This window comes from Hemiscyllium ocellatum, chromosome 16 (genome assembly GCF_020745735.1).
Source record: "Hemiscyllium ocellatum isolate sHemOce1 chromosome 16, sHemOce1.pat.X.cur, whole genome shotgun sequence".
NCBI classification, from domain to species: Eukaryota; Metazoa; Chordata; class Chondrichthyes; order Orectolobiformes; family Hemiscylliidae; genus Hemiscyllium; species Hemiscyllium ocellatum.
In genome coordinates, this window is record NC_083416.1 from 73,670,163 (window position 1) to 73,685,386 (window position 15,224).

At 50.5% G+C, this 15,224-nt stretch overlaps 1 non-coding gene across 1 annotated transcript; it reads left to right on the forward strand.

The window, feature by feature from the left end:
• The first annotated feature begins 14,827 nt into the window (after positions 1-14,827).
• Positions 14,828-15,019, forward strand: LOC132823562 (U2 spliceosomal RNA). Its single transcript, XR_009645560.1, has one exon. It is a non-coding gene; the product is annotated as a U2 spliceosomal RNA (small nuclear RNA).
• The last annotated feature ends 205 nt before the right edge of the window (positions 15,020-15,224 follow it).

Sequence of the window (15,224 nt, forward strand, 5' to 3'; positions counted from 1 at the left end):
AACAGTGCAGCTCTCTCTCACTGTCTCTCCAACAATGCAGCTCTCTCTCACTGTCTCTCCAACAATGCAGTTCTCTCTCACTGTCTCTCCAACAGTGCAGTTCTCTCTCACAGTCTCTCCAACAATGCAGCTCTCTCTCACTGTCTGTCCGACAATGCAGCTCTCTCTCACAGTCTCTCCAACAGTGCAGCTCTCTCTCACTGTCTCTCCAACAATGCAGTTCTCTCCCACTGTCTCTCCAACAGTGCAGTTCTCTCTCACTGTCTGTCCGACAATGCAGCTCTCTCTCACAATCTCTCCAACAGTGCAGCTCTCTCTCACTGTCTCTCCAACAATGCAGCTCTCTCTCACTGTCTCTCCAACAGTGCAGCTCTCTCTCACTGTCTCTCCAACAATGCAGCTCTCTCTCACTGTCTCTCCAACAGTGCAGCTCTCTCTCACTGTCTCTCCAACAGTGCAGCTCTCTCTCACTGTCTCTCCAACAATGCAGCTCTCTCTCACTGTCTCTCCAACAGTGCAGCTCTCTCTCACAGTCTCTCCAACAATGCAGTTCTCTCTCACTGTCTCTCCAGCAGTGCAGCTCTCTCACTGTCTCTCCAACAGTGCAGTTCTCTCTCACTGTCTGTCCGACAATGCAGCTCTCTCTCACAGTCTCTCCAACAATGCAGCTCTCTCTCACTGTCTGTCCGACAATGCAGCTCTCTCTCACAGTCTCTCCAACAGTGCAGCTCTCTCTCACTGTCTCTCCAACAATGCAGCTCTCTCTCACTGTCTCTCCAACAGTGCAGCTCTCTCTCACTGTCTCTCCAACAATGCAGCTCTCTCTCACTGTCTCTCCGACAGTGCAGCTCTCTCTCACTGTCTCTCCAACAGTGCAGCTCTCTCTCACTGTCTCTCCAACAGTGCAGAACTCTCTCACTGTCTATCCAACAATGCAGCTCTCTCTCACTGTCTCTCCAACAGTGCAGTTCTCTCTCACTGTCTCTCCAACAGTGCAGCTCTCTCTCACTGTCTCTCCAACAGTGCAGCTCTCTCTCACTGTCTCTCCGACAGTGCAGCTCTCTCTCACTGTCTCTCCAACAGTGCAGCTCTCTCTCACTGTCTCTCCAACAGTGCAGAACTCTCTCACTGTCTATCCAACAATGCAGCTCTCTCTCACTGTCTCTCCAACAGTGCAGTTCTCTCTCACTGTCTCTCCAACAGTGCAGCTCTCTCTCACTGTCTCTTCAACAGTGCAGTTCTCTCTCACTGTTTCTCCAACAGTGCAGTTCTCTCTCACTGTCTCTTCAACAGTGCAGTTCTCTCTCACTGTTTCTCCAACAATGCAGCTCTCTCTCACTGTCTCTCCAACAGTGCAGCTCTCTCTCACTGTCTCTCCAACAATGCAGCTCTCTCTCACTGCCTCTCCAACAGTGCAGCTCTCTCACTGTCTCTCCAACAGTGCAGCTCTCTCTCACTGTCTCTCCAAAAGTGCAGCTCTCTCTCACTGTCTCTCCAACAATGCAGCTCTCTCTCACTGTCTCTCCAACAGTGCAGCTCTCTCTCACAGTCTCTCCAACATTGCAGCACTCTCTCACTGTCTCTCCAACAGTGCAGCTCTCTCTCACTGTCTCTCCAACAGTGCAGCTCTCTCTCACTGTCCCTCCAACAGTGCAGCTCTCTCTCACTGTCTCTCCAACAGTGCAGCTCTCTCTCACTGTCTCTCCAACAGTGCAGCTCTCTCTCACTGTCTCTCCAACAATGCAGTTCTCTCTCACTGTCTCTCCAACAATGCAGCTCTCTCTCACTGTCTCTCCAACAGTGCAGCTCTCTCTCACTGTCTCTCCAACAATGCAGCTCTCTCTCACTGTCTCTCCAACAATGCAGCTCTCTCTCACAGTCTCTCCAACAGTGCAGTTCTCTCTCACTGTCTCTCCAACAGTGCAGTTCTCTCTCACTGTCTCTCCAACAATGCAGCTCTCTCTCACTGTCTCTCCAACAATGCAGCTCTCTCTCACAGTCTCTCCAACAGTGCAGTTCTCTCTCACTGTCTCTCCAACAATGCAGCTCTCTCTCACTGTCTCTCCAACAGTGCAGTTCTCTCTCACTGTCTCTCCAACAGTGCAGCTCTCTCTCACTGTCTCTCCAACAGTGCAGATCTCTCTCACTGTCTCTCCAACATTGCAGCTCTCTCTCACTGTCTCTCCAACAATGCAGCTCTCTCTCACAGTCTCTCCAACAGTGCAGCTCTCTCTCACTGTCTCTCCGACAGTGCAGCTCTCTCTCACTGTCTCTCCAACAATGCAGCTCTCTCTCACTGTCTCTCCAACAGTGCAGCTCTCTCTCACTGTCTCTCCAACAATGCAGCTCTCTCTCACTGTCTCTCCAACTGTGCAGTTCTCTCTCATTGTCTCTCCAACAGTGCAGTTCTCTCTCACTGTCTCTCCAACAGTGCAGTTCTCTCTCACTGTCTCTCCAACAGTGCAGTTCTCTCTCACTGTCTCTCCAACAATGCAGCTCTCTCTCACTGTCTCTCCAACTGTGCAGTTCTCTCTCATTGTCTCTCCAACAGTGCAGGTCTCTCTCACTGTCTCTCCAACAGTGCAGCTCTCTCTCACTGTCTCTCCAACAGTGCAGCTCTCTCTCACTGTCTCTCCAACAGTGCAGTTCTCTCTCACTGTCTCTCCAACAATGCAGAACTTTCTCACTGTCTCTCCAACAATGCAGTTCTCTCTCACTGTCTCTCCAACAGTGCAGCTCTCTCTCACTGTCTCTCCAACAGTGCAGTTCTCTCTCACTGTCTCTCCAACAGTGCAGTTCTCTCTCACTGTCTCTCCAACAGTGCAGTTCTCTCTCACTGTCTCTCCAACAGTGCAGCTCTCTCTCACTGTCTCTCCAACAGTGCAGCTCTCTCTCACTGTCTCTCCGACAGTGCAGCTCTCTCTCACTGTCTCTCCAACAGTGCAGCTCTCTCTCACTGTCTCTCAAACAATGCAGCTCTCTCTCACTGTCTCTCCAACAGTGCAGTTCTCTCTCACTGTCTCTCCAACAGTGCAGCTCTCTCTCACTGTCTCTCCAACAGTGCAGCTCTCTCTCACTGTCTCTCCAACAATGCAGCTCTCTCTCACTGTCTCTCCAACAGTGCAGTTCTCTCTCACTGTCTCTCCAACAGTGCAGTTCTCTCTCACTGTCTCTCCAACAGTGCAGTTCTCTCTCACTGTCTCTCCAACAGTGCAGTTCTCTCTCACTGTCTCTCCAACAGTGCAGCTCTCTCTCACTGTCTCTCCAACAATGCAGCTCTCTCTCACTGTCTCTCCAACAGTGCAGCTCTCTCTCACTGTCTCTCCAACAGTGCAGCTCTCTCTCACTGTCTCTCCAACACTGCAGCTCTCTCTCACTGTCTCTCCGACAGTGCAGTTCTCTCTCACTGTCTCTCCAACAGTGCAGCTCTCTCTCACTGTCTCTCCAACAGTGCAGCTCTCTCTCACTGTCTCTCCGACAGTGCAGTTCTCTCTCACTGTCTCTCCAACAATGCAGCTCTCTCTCACTGTCTCTCCAACAATGCAGCTCTCTCTCACTGTCTCTCCAACAATGCAGCTCTCTCTCACTGTCTCTCCAACAGTGCAGCTCTCTCTCACTGTCTCTCCAACAATGCAGCTCTCTCTCACTGTCTCTCCAACAATGCAGCTCTCTCTCACTGTCTCTCCAACAATGCAGCTCTCTCTCACTGTCTCTCCAACAATGCAGCTCTCTCTCACTGTCTCTCCAACAGTGCAGCTCTCTCTCACTGTCTCTCCGACAATGCAGCTCTCTCTCACTGCCTCTCCAACAGTGCAGCTCTCTCTCACTGTCTCTCCAACAATGCAGCTCTCTCTCACTGCCTCTCCAACAGTGCAGCTCTCTCTCACTGTCTCTCCAACAATGCAGCTCTCTCTCACAGTCTCTCCAACAGTGCAGCACTCTCTCACTGTCTCTCCAACAGTGCAGCTCTCTCTCACAGTCTCTCCAACAGTGCAGCTCTCTCTCACTGTCTCTCCAAAAGTGCAGCTCTCTCTCACTGTCTCTCCAACAGTGCAGCTCTCTCTCACTGTCTCTCCAACAATGCAGCTCTCTCTCACAGTCTCTCCAACAATGCAGCTCTCTCTCACTGTCTCTCCAACAGTGCAGTTCTCTCTCACTGTCTCTCCAACAGTGCAGCTCTCTCTCACTGTCTCTCCAACAGTGCAGTTCTCTCTCACTGTCTCTCCAACATTGCAGCTCTCTCTCACTGTCTCTCCAACAATGCAGCTCTCTCTCACAGTCTCTCCAACAGTGCAGCTCTCTCTCACTGTCTCTCCGACAGTGCAGCTCTCTCTCACTGTCTCTCCAACAATGCAGCTCTCTCTCACTGTCTCTCCAACAGTGCAGCTCTCTCTCACTGTCTCTCCAACAATGCAGCTCTCTCTCACTGTCTCTCCAACTGTGCAGTTCTCTCTCATTGTCTCTCCAACAGTGCAGCTCTCTCTCACTGTCTCTCCAAAAGTGCAGCTCTCTCTCACTGTCTCTCCAACTGTGCAGCTCTCTCTCACTGTCTCTCCAAAAGTGCAGCTCTCTCTCACTGTCTCTCCAACAGTGCAGCTCTCTCTCACTGTCTCTCCAACAGTGCAGTTCTCTCTCACTGTCTCTCCAACAATGCAGCTCTCTCTCACTGTCTCTCCAACAGTGCAGTTCTCTCTCACTGTCTCTCCAACAGTGCAGCTCTCTCTCACTGTCTCTCCAACAGTGCAGTTCTCTCTCACTGTCTCTCCAACATTGCAGCTCTCTCTCACTGTCTCTCCAACAATGCAGCTCTCTCTCACAGTCTCTCCAACAGTGCAGCTCTCTCTCACTGTCTCTCCGACAGTGCAGCTCTCTCTCACTGTCTCTCCAACAATGCAGCTCTCTCTCACTGTCTCTCCAACAGTGCAGCTCTCTCTCACTGTCTCTCCAACAATGCAGCTCTCTCTTACTGTCTCTCCAACAGTGCAGTTCTCTCTCATTGTCTCTCCAACAGTGCAGTTCTCTCTCACTGTCTCTCCAACAGTGCAGTTCTCTCTCACTGTCTCTCCAACAGTGCAGTTCTCTCTCACTGTCTCTCCAACAATGCAGCTCTCTCTCACTGTCTCTCCAACTGTGCAGTTCTCTCTCATTGTCTCTCCAACAGTGCAGTTCTCTCTCACTGTCTCTCCAACAGTGCAGCTCTCTCTCACTGTCTCTCCAACAGTGCAGCTCTCTCTCACTGTCTCTCCAACAGTGCAGTTCTCTCTCACTGTCTCTCCAACAATGCAGAACTTTCTCACTGTCTCTCCAACAATGCAGTTCTCTCTCACTGTCTCTCCAACAGTGCAGCTCTCTCTCACTGTCTCTCCAACAGTGCAGTTCTCTCTCACTGTCTCTCCAACAGTGCAGTTCTCTCTCACTGTCTCTCCAACAGTGCAGTTCTCTCTCACTGTCTCTCCAACAGTGCAGCTCTCTCTCACTGTCTCTCCAACAGTGCAGCTCTCTCTCACTGTCTCTCCGACAGTGCAGCTCTCTCTCACTGTCTCTCCAACAGTGCAGCTCTCTCTCACTGTCTCTCCAACAATGCAGCTCTCTCTCACTGTCTCTCCAACAGTGCAGTTCTCTCTCACTGTCTCTCCAACAGTGCAGCTCTCTCTCACTGTCTCTCCAACAGTGCAGCTCTCTCTCACTGTCTCTCCAACAATGCAGCTCTCTCTCACTGTCTCTCCAACAGTGCAGTTCTCTCTCACTGTCTCTCCAACAGTGCAGTTCTCTCTCACTGTCTCTCCAACAGTGCAGTTCTCTCTCACTGTCTCTCCAACAGTGCAGTTCTCTCTCACTGTCTCTCCAACAGTGCAGCTCTCTCTCACTGTCTCTCCAACAATGCAGCTCTCTCTCACTGTCTCTCCAACAGTGCAGCTCTCTCTCACTGTCTCTCCAACAGTGCAGCTCTCTCTCACTGTCTCTCCAACACTGCAGCTCTCTCTCACTGTCTCTCCGACAGTGCAGTTCTCTCTCACTGTCTCTCCAACAGTGCAGCTCTCTCTCACTGTCTCTCCAACAGTGCAGCTCTCTCTCACTGTCTCTCCGACAGTGCAGTTCTCTCTCACTGTCTCTCCAACAATGCAGCTCTCTCTCACTGTCTCTCCAACAATGCAGCTCTCTCTCACTGTCTCTCCAACAATGCAGCTCTCTCTCACTGTCTCTCCAACAGTGCAGCTCTCTCTCACTGTCTCTCCGACAATGCAGCTCTCTCTCACTGCCTCTCCAACAGTGCAGCTCTCTCTCACTGTCTCTCCAACAATGCTGCTCTCTCTCACTGTCTCTCCAACAATGCAGCTCTCTCTCACTGTCTCTCCAACAATGCAGCTCTCTCTCACTGTCTCTCCAACAATGCAGCTCTCTCTCACTGTCTCTCCAACAGTGCAGCTCTCTCTCACTGTCTCTCCGACAATGCAGCTCTCTCTCACTGCCTCTCCAACAGTGCAGCTCTCTCTCACTGTCTCTCCAACAATGCTGCTCTCTCTCACTGCCTCTCCAACAGTGCAGCTCTCTCTCACTGTCTCTCCAACAATGCAGCTCTCTCTCACAGTCTCTCCAACAGTGCAGCACTCTCTCACTGTCTCTCCAACAGTGCAGCTCTCTCTCACAGTCTCTCCAACAGTGCAGCTCTCTCTCACTGTCTCTCCAAAAGTGCAGCTCTCTCTCACTGTCTCTCCAACAGTGCAGCTCTCTCTCACTGTCTCTCCAACAATGCAGCTCTCTCTCACTGTCTCTCCAACAGTGCAGTTCTCTCTCACAGTCTCTCCAACAGTGCAGCTCTCTCTCACTGTCTCTCCAACAATGCAGCTCTCTCTCACTGTCTCTCCAACAGTGCAGCTCTCTCTCACTGTCTCTCCAACAGTGCAGCTCTCTCTCACTGTCTCTCCAAAAGTGCAGCTCTCTCTCACTGTCTCTCCAACAGTGCAGCTCTCTCTCACTGTCTCTCCAACAGTGCAGCTCTCTCTCACTGTCTCTCCAACAGTGCAGTTCTCTCTCACTGTCTCTCCAACAGTGCAGCTCTCTCTCACTGTCTCTCCAACAGTGCAGCTCTCTCTCACTGTCTCTCCAACAGTGCAGTTCTCTCTCACAGTCTCTCCAACAGTGCAGCTCTCTCTCACTGTCTCTCCAACAATGCAGCACTCTCTCACTGTCTCTCCAACAATGCAGCTCTCTCTCACTGTCTCTCCGACAGTGCAGCTCTCTCTCACTGTCTCTCCCACAGTGCAGCTCTCTCTCACTGTCTCTCCAACAGTGCAGTTCTCTCTCATTGTCTCTCCAACAGTGCAGCTCTCTCACTGTCTCTCCAGCAGTGCAGCACTCTCTCACTGCCTCTCCAACAGTGCAGCTCTCTCTCACTGTCTCTCCAACAGTGCAGCTCTCTCTCACTGTCTCTCCAAAAGTGCAGCTCTCTCTCACTGTCTCTCCAACAGTGCAGCTCTCTCTCACTGTCTCTCCAACAGTGCAGCACTCTCTCACTGCCTCTCCAACAGTGCAGCTCTCTCTCACTGTCTCTCCAACAGTGCAGCTCTCTCTCACAGTCTCTCCAACAATGCAGCTCTCTCTCACTGTCTCTCCAACAGTGCAGTTCTCTCTCACTGTCTCTCCAACAGTGCAGCTCTCTCTCACAGTCTCTCCAACAATGCAGCTCTCTCTCACTGTCTCTCCAACAGTGCAGTTCTCTCTCACTGTCTCTCCAACAGTGCAGTTCTCTCTCATTGTCTCTCCAACAATGCAGCTCTCTCTCACTGTCTCTCCAACAGTGCAGCTCTCTCTCACTGTCTCTCCGACAGTGCAGCTCTCTCTCACTGTCTCTCCAACAGTGCAGCTCTCTCTCACTGTCTCTCCAACAGTGCAGCTCTCTCTCACTGTCTCTCCAACAGTGCAGCTCTCTCTCACTGTCTCTCCAACAGTGCAGCTCTCTCTCACTGTCTCTCCAAAAGTGCAGCTCTCTCTCACTGTCTCTCCGACAGTGCAGCTCTCTCTCACTGTCTCTCCAACAATGCAGCTCTCTCTCACTGTCTCTCCAACAGTGCAGCTCTCTCTCACTGTCTCTCCAACAGTGCAGCTCTCTCTCACTGTCTCTCCAACAATGCAGTTCTCTCTCACTGTCTCTCCAACAGTGCAGCTCTCTCTCACTGTCTCTCCAACAGTGCAGCTCTCTCTCACAGTCTCTCCAACAATGCAGCTCTCTCTCACTGTCTCTCCAACAGTGCAGTTCTCTCTCACTGTCTCTCCAACAGTGCAGCTCTCTCTCACAGTCTCTCCAACAATGCAGCTCTCTCTCACTGTCTCTCCAACAGTGCAGTTCTCTCTCACTGTCTCTCCAACAGTGCAGTTCTCTCTCATTGTCTCTCCAACAATGCAGCTCTCTCTCACTGTCTCTCCAACAGTGCAGCTCTCTCTCACTGTCTCTCCGACAATGCAGCTCTCTCTCACTGTCTCTCCAACAGTGCAGCTCTCTCTCACTGTCTCTCCGACAGTGCAGCTCTCTCTCACTGTCTCTCCAACAGTGCAGCTCTCTCTCACTGTCTCTCCAACAGTGCAGCACTCTCTCACTGTCTCTCCAAAAGTGCAGCTCTCTCTCACTGTCTCTCCGACAGTGCAGCTCTCTCTCACTGTCTCTCCAACAATGCAGCTCTCTCTCACTGTCTCTCCAACAGTGCAGCTCTCTCTCACTGTCTCTCCAACAGTGCAGCTCTCTCTCACTGTCTCTCCAACAATGCAGTTCTCTCTCACTGTCTCTCCAACAGTGCAGCTCTCTCTCACTGTCTCTCCAACAGTGCAGCTCTCTCTCACTGTCTCTCCAACAGTGCAGTTCTCTCTCACTGTCTCTCCAACAATGCAGATCTCTCTCACTGTCTCTCCAACAGTGCAGAACTCTCTCACTGTCTCTCCAACAGTGCAGCTCTCTCTCACTGTCTCTCCAACAATGCAGCTCTCTCTCACAGTCTCTCCAACAGTGCAGTTCTCTCTCACTGTCTCTCCAACAGTGCAGCTCTCTCTCACTGTCTCTCCAACAGTGCAGCTCTGTCTCACTGTCTCTCCAACAATGCAGCTCTCTCTCACTGTCTCTCCAACAGTGCAGCTCTCTCTCACTGTCTCTCCAACAATGCAGCTCTCTCTCACTGTCTCTCCAACAGTGCAGCTCTCTCTCACTGTCTCTCCAACAGTGCAGCTCTCTCTCACTGTCTCTCCAACAGTGCAGTTCTCTCTCACTGTCTCTCCAACAGTGCAGCTCTGTCTCACTGTCTCTCCAACAGTGCAGCTCTCTCTCACTGTCTCTCCAACAGTGCAGAACTCTCTCACTGTCTATCCAACAATGCAGCTCTCTCTCACTGTCTATCCAACAATGCAGCTCTCTCTCACTGTCTCTCCAACAATGCAGCTCTCTCTCACAGTCTCTCCAACAGTGCAGTTCTCTCTCACTGTCTCTCCAGCAGTGCAGCTCTCTCTCACTGTCTCTCCAACAGTGCAGTTCTCTCTCACTGTCTCTCCAACAGTGCAGCTCTCTCTCACAGTCTCTCCAACAGTGCAGCACTCTCTCACTGTCTCTCCAACAGTGCAGTTCTCTCTCACTGTCTCTCCAACAGTGCAGTTCTCTCTCACTGTCTCTCCAACAATGCAGTTCTCTCTCACTGTCTCTCCAACAGTGCAGCTCTCTCTCACTGTCTCTCCAACAGTGCAGTTCTCTCTCACTGTCTCTCCAACAGTGCAGCTCTCTCTCACAGTCTCTCCAACAGTGCAGCACTCTCTCACTGTCTCTCCAACAGTGCAGCTCTCTCTCACTGTCTCTCCAACAATGCAGCTCTCTCTCACTGTCTCTCCAACAGTGCAGTTCTCTCTCATTGTCTCTCCAACAATGCAGCTCTCTCTCACTGTCTCTCCAACAATGCAGCTCTCTCTCACTGTCCCTCCAACAGTGCAGCTCTCTCTCACTGTCTCTCCAACAGTACAGTTCTCTCTCACTGTCTCTCCAACAGTGCAGCTCTCTCTCACTGTCTCTCCAACAGTGCAGCTCTCTCTCACTGTCTCTCCGACAGTGCAGCTCTCTCTCACTGTCTCTCCAACATTGCAGCACTCTCTCACTGTCTCTCCAACAATGCAGCTCTCTCTCACTGTCTCTCCAACAGTGCAGCTCTCTCTCACTGTCTCTCCAACAGTGCAGCTCTCTCTCACTGTCTCTCCAACAGTGCAGCTCTCTCTCACTGTCTCTCCAACAGTGCAGCTCTCTCTCACTGTCTCTCCAACAGTGCAGCTCTCTCTCACTGTCTCTCCAACAGTGCAGCTCTCTCTCACTGTCTCTCCAACAATGCAGCTCTCTCTCACTGTCTCTCCAACAATGCAGCTCTCTCTCACTGTCTGTCCGACAATGCAGCTCTCTCTCACAGTCTCTCCAACAGTGCAGCTCTCTCTCACTGTCTCTCCAACAGTGCAGCTCTCTCTCACTGTCTCTCCAACAGTGCAGCTCTCTCTCACTGTCTCTCCAACAGTGCAGCTCTCTCTCACTGTCTCTCCAACAGTGCAGCTCTCTCTCACTGTTTCTCCAATAATGCAGCCCGCGGGCATTACATGAAAAGCAAGAATGGGACTTTTAATGTCGCGGTGATAGTGGACTGGGACCTCGTGTAGGACACTGGACACAATCTCGCTGGGTGTAGTTAGGTTCAAGCAGCAGCATTTTGTATGAGCTGCTGCTGACTGGAAATGGAAGTGCAACTGGGGCAAAGACTGCATTGAAATGTTATAATCCAGCAGTGACAATGTTGCAAATGACAGTTTCAGGAGTAGATGGGCTGAAACAGGCGATAATATGAAGGTGCAAATCAGCAGTCTGATTACTGGAGCAACTATCACATCAGAAGTTTGTGAGGGTTCAAGTGCTTCGGAGATACAGTGAACAGTCTGGTTCACAGGGCGGGATGGGAAGCTGACTCGAGGTGGAGTTGGAGTTGGTGCAGAAACACAGGAGCCTGAGTGACGTGGGCTATGACAAAACTGGTGACCGAATTGGGTGAGGCGTTCGACAAGGCCTATTCTGATGTCGGGAGGAGGTTTAACTCCCAGTGCCTTTAATACACGTGCTGAGCAGCGAGGGGAGATTCTCACAAGGCAGCAGTAAGGAGTATTGTAGCTTGCTAATTCACCTCAGTGTCTGCAAGGGTTTCCTCCGGGTGCTCCGGTTTCCTCAGCTCGTTAATACTCACCCTGCGATCTTACCAAATGTACTCGACTTGGAAGACAGAGCGAGGTCCCAGGCGATTCCAGCTCTCCTCTGCCTCAGCAACAGCGAGCAGCTCAGGGCACAGGCCTCAGCGTTCGCCCATGGGCATTGGCACCCAATATCTGCCAACCGACCTGCGACCAATGTAGCACCCTCTCTGATACACAGACAGGTCACTCATGGCAGAACGTGTCTGAAATGAGGATCGAGAGGCTGAAGCAGGGTCATTTGGTGTTGTTCCTGCTGTCTGCAGAGAGTGTGGTCAATGGGGGAGGCTGAGTGCTTTGAGAGAGGTTCGTACAATCCCAACAGTTTGGAAACAGGCCCTTCAGCCCAATAAGTCCACACTGAATCTCCAAACAGTAACCCAACCAGACCCATTTCCCCTACCCTATATTTACCCCTGACGAATGCATCTAACCCACACAATCCTGAACATTATGGGCAATTTAGCGTGGCAAATTCACCCAAACTTGTACATCTTTGGATTGTGGGAGGAAACCGGAGCACTAGGAGGAAACCCACGCAGACATGGGCAAAGTGTGCAAACTCTACACAGACACTCGCCTGGAGACTGGTCCCTAGTGCTGTGAGGCAGCAGTGCTAACCAGTGAGCCACCATGCTGCCAATTTGGGGGTGGAGGGGCACAGGATGACAGCAGGTGAGGGAAGATGTCATGGGCAGATGGAAGGGTAGTAGAGCGCTGTCCTTGATGGCACAGTCACAGAGATATAGTGAGGTCACAGAGAGCAGAGTGTGACACCTACCTTGATGTGAGAGGAGAGGGTCACTGAGTTCTCACAGTGGAGCTGGATGTCCCTCTGTACCAGTGAGACTGCACTGAGCCACACGGCGTTCACAGGACAACGTGTTCCCTCTGCTAAGGAGCGTGTTCTCACTGAGAGATGGAACTGGCTCAAGGGAAAAGGACATCCTTTCTCTGCACCATAGAATCACTGAAATGGACAAAGGGACCATTCGGCCCATTGAAACTGCACTGAGCCTCTGAAGGACATCCCACTCAGACCCATTCTCCTACCCTATTCCTGTAATCCTGCAGTTAGCATGGTTAATCCACCCAAGCCTGCACACTACCAGGGAAATTTCCCATGGCCAATCCACCTGACCTGAATATCTTTGGATTGTGGGAGTAAACCGGAGCACCCAGTGGAACCCCGCGCAGACACAGGGAGAATGTGCAAACTCTACACAGACAGTCGCCCGAGGCTAGAACCAAACCCAGATCCCTGGTGACGTGAGGCATCAGTGCTAACCACAGAGCCACTGAGACACCCTCTATCAGGCACCTTCTGGTCTCTGTTGGACAATTGCGGCACCATCGTCCCCTTCCCCGCTGTGATCAGAATCTGTCTGTCAATGAGCTGGGCAGCTGCAGAACCAGGACGGAGCACCCCCCTCCCTTTCCTCCTGCCCCTCCCTCCCTGAATGTTTTAAGAAGGTAGCCCAGACCGAACTCGTTTTATAGGCCGATGTAAAGTGGATGTTCCAGGAGCAATGCAGCTGGTCAAACTAATCTGCCTTGACCAAAACAGAATTTATTTAAACACTAAGGTTGAAATGCCAACAAAAGACAACAGAGTTTAGGATAACCTACCCTATTTGATAACCCACTGACATGACATTACAACTTAACAAAGTTGTCCCAACCCCTGTGACGTTCTATAAATACTTGGCGAAAGATAAATTCAAACACAGGGTCTTACAGGCAGGAGAGATTTGCTTAAACTCCCAAGTGCCAGACAAGAGTCAATTTTAGGGAAAGCAGAGACTGAGATGCAGCGCACTAAGACGATACAGTCTTAGCCAGCATTCTCTCAGCAGGACATGAAGTTTAGGCAAGAGCTCTGTTGAAGCATGAAACCTGTTTTCATGGTAACTGTTCCTCTCGGCTCTCAGCAGTTTTCTGACTCGCTGCTAAAAACTAAACCAAGCTAGAGAAAATAAACCTGAACTTGGAGAACTGGCCACACCCCTCCACCCTCCCACCATTGTTTTAAAGTAGATATTTCCAGACATATCAGGACCTCTGCCTTTATGACAACACCCCCACCCCCCGCCACCTTGAAAATGACCAAGGACAACATAATCTTGCTGAAGAGGCAGCATTGTCGCATTTGTTTGGGTTCACAGATAGATTTTAAAGATGGTGCCAAGGATGCAGATCGTTCAGTCGATACCCAATGAGTTATGAGTTGTCCCAGGAATGGTGCAGATGGGGGTGGAAGCAGCCGTGAGCAATACCACAGGAGTAGGGTAAGTAGTTAATGAGGTGAGGCTGGTAAAATACAGTAAGAAATCTCGTTAGGCCTGACTGAGAGGAATCCTACAAAACACTCAACGCTGCTCACCTTTAGCCAAACACCCTTAGGCTTCTCTGATATTCCTGGTATTTATTTGGGAACAGAAGAAGACCATTCAGCCCAACAGGCCAGTTGGATCATTCAGTGGGAACATGGTTCACCTGCCCCCTAACTCCTCATGTACTCAGCTTGCCCGATAACCAACATTCAAGAGCAGCAGAATTGGAAACAAAATAAACAAATTCTATTGTGTGCATAATGATAACATCAGTATGATTTTAGGAAACAATAGTTTAGGGTCCATTGGCAGAAGCAGTTCTCCTGATACCCATGGGATCCAACCAAAACAGTTGCATGTGTGCTACCCACCTGAAGCAAGTCTGAAGCATCCTACATGTACATTTCAATCAGTGCATCCTTTTAGGGAATGTATAACCTGGAATCTGGAATTCTCTGTTGTGTTCACTAAGGAGGACAGTCAAATGTCTCAGGAGTGTCTGACAATGAGAATGCATACATTAAGATGCAGCATCATCAGATTCTGTTGAAAGAGAATGGAATGATATGTGTAAAACTGCGTTGTATCAGAGATCAGTATTATGTATCATACTTCATAAACAAAAGAGTTTGCTTAAACTCCCAAGAGTCAATTTTAGGTAAAGCAGAGACTGAGATGCAGCACACTAAGACGGTAGAGTTTAAGCAAGCATTATCTTAGCAGCGCAGAATAGAACCCCTGAGTCCCAAACCTAACAGCAGTTTAACCCTGAAGAATCATCGAATCCCCAGAACATGGAAGCAGGCCATTCAGCTCATTGAGTCCATGCCAGCATCCCACTCAAACCCAAAGCTCTACATTTCCCATGGCTAATCCATTCAACCTCAACACTATGGACAGCTAATCCAACTCGCCTGCAAAACCCTAGGCAATTTCCCAAGGCCAATCTAACTAACCCGCACTCCAAAGATGTGGGAAGAAACTGGAGCAGCTGGAGGAATCCCACGCAGTCACGGGGAGAATGTGCAAACTCCACCAAGAAGGTCACTCGAAGGTGGAATCAAACCAAGGTCCCTGGTGATGTGAGGCTGCAATGCTAACCACTGCCAGAGCTGAAACTGTGTTGCTGGTTAAAGTGCAGCAGGTCAGGCAGCATCCAAGGAACAGGAAATTCGACGTCTCGGGCACAAGCCCTTCATCAGGAATGAGGAAAGTGTGTCCAGCAGGCTAAGATAAAAGGTTGTCCAAAGGCTTCTCGGCCTTTTGGCTTGGAATATGTGTAGTTTCTGTTCTTATCAGTTTAATCGCTGATATCTCCCGAAGGTGGGAGTGTTTGTATTAAGTGGATTTTTGGAGCAGGGAGATGGCTTAAGGGCTTGCTCTGTCCTCTCCATGTATCAGCCTGGTATTGCAGTGTTTTCAGAATTTTAACCTAACCACTGCCAGAGTCAGTCAACAAAATCAGAACAGATCAAAGCAAGGACGTATGGACAGACTGCATAGAAATGATTTGGATATGAGCATAAGAGACACAGTTAGTAAGTTTGCTGAAGACACCAAAATTGGAGGTGTAGTGGACAGCGAGGATGGTTACCTCAGTTTACAACAGGATCTTGACCAGATGGGCCAATGGGCCGAGAAGTG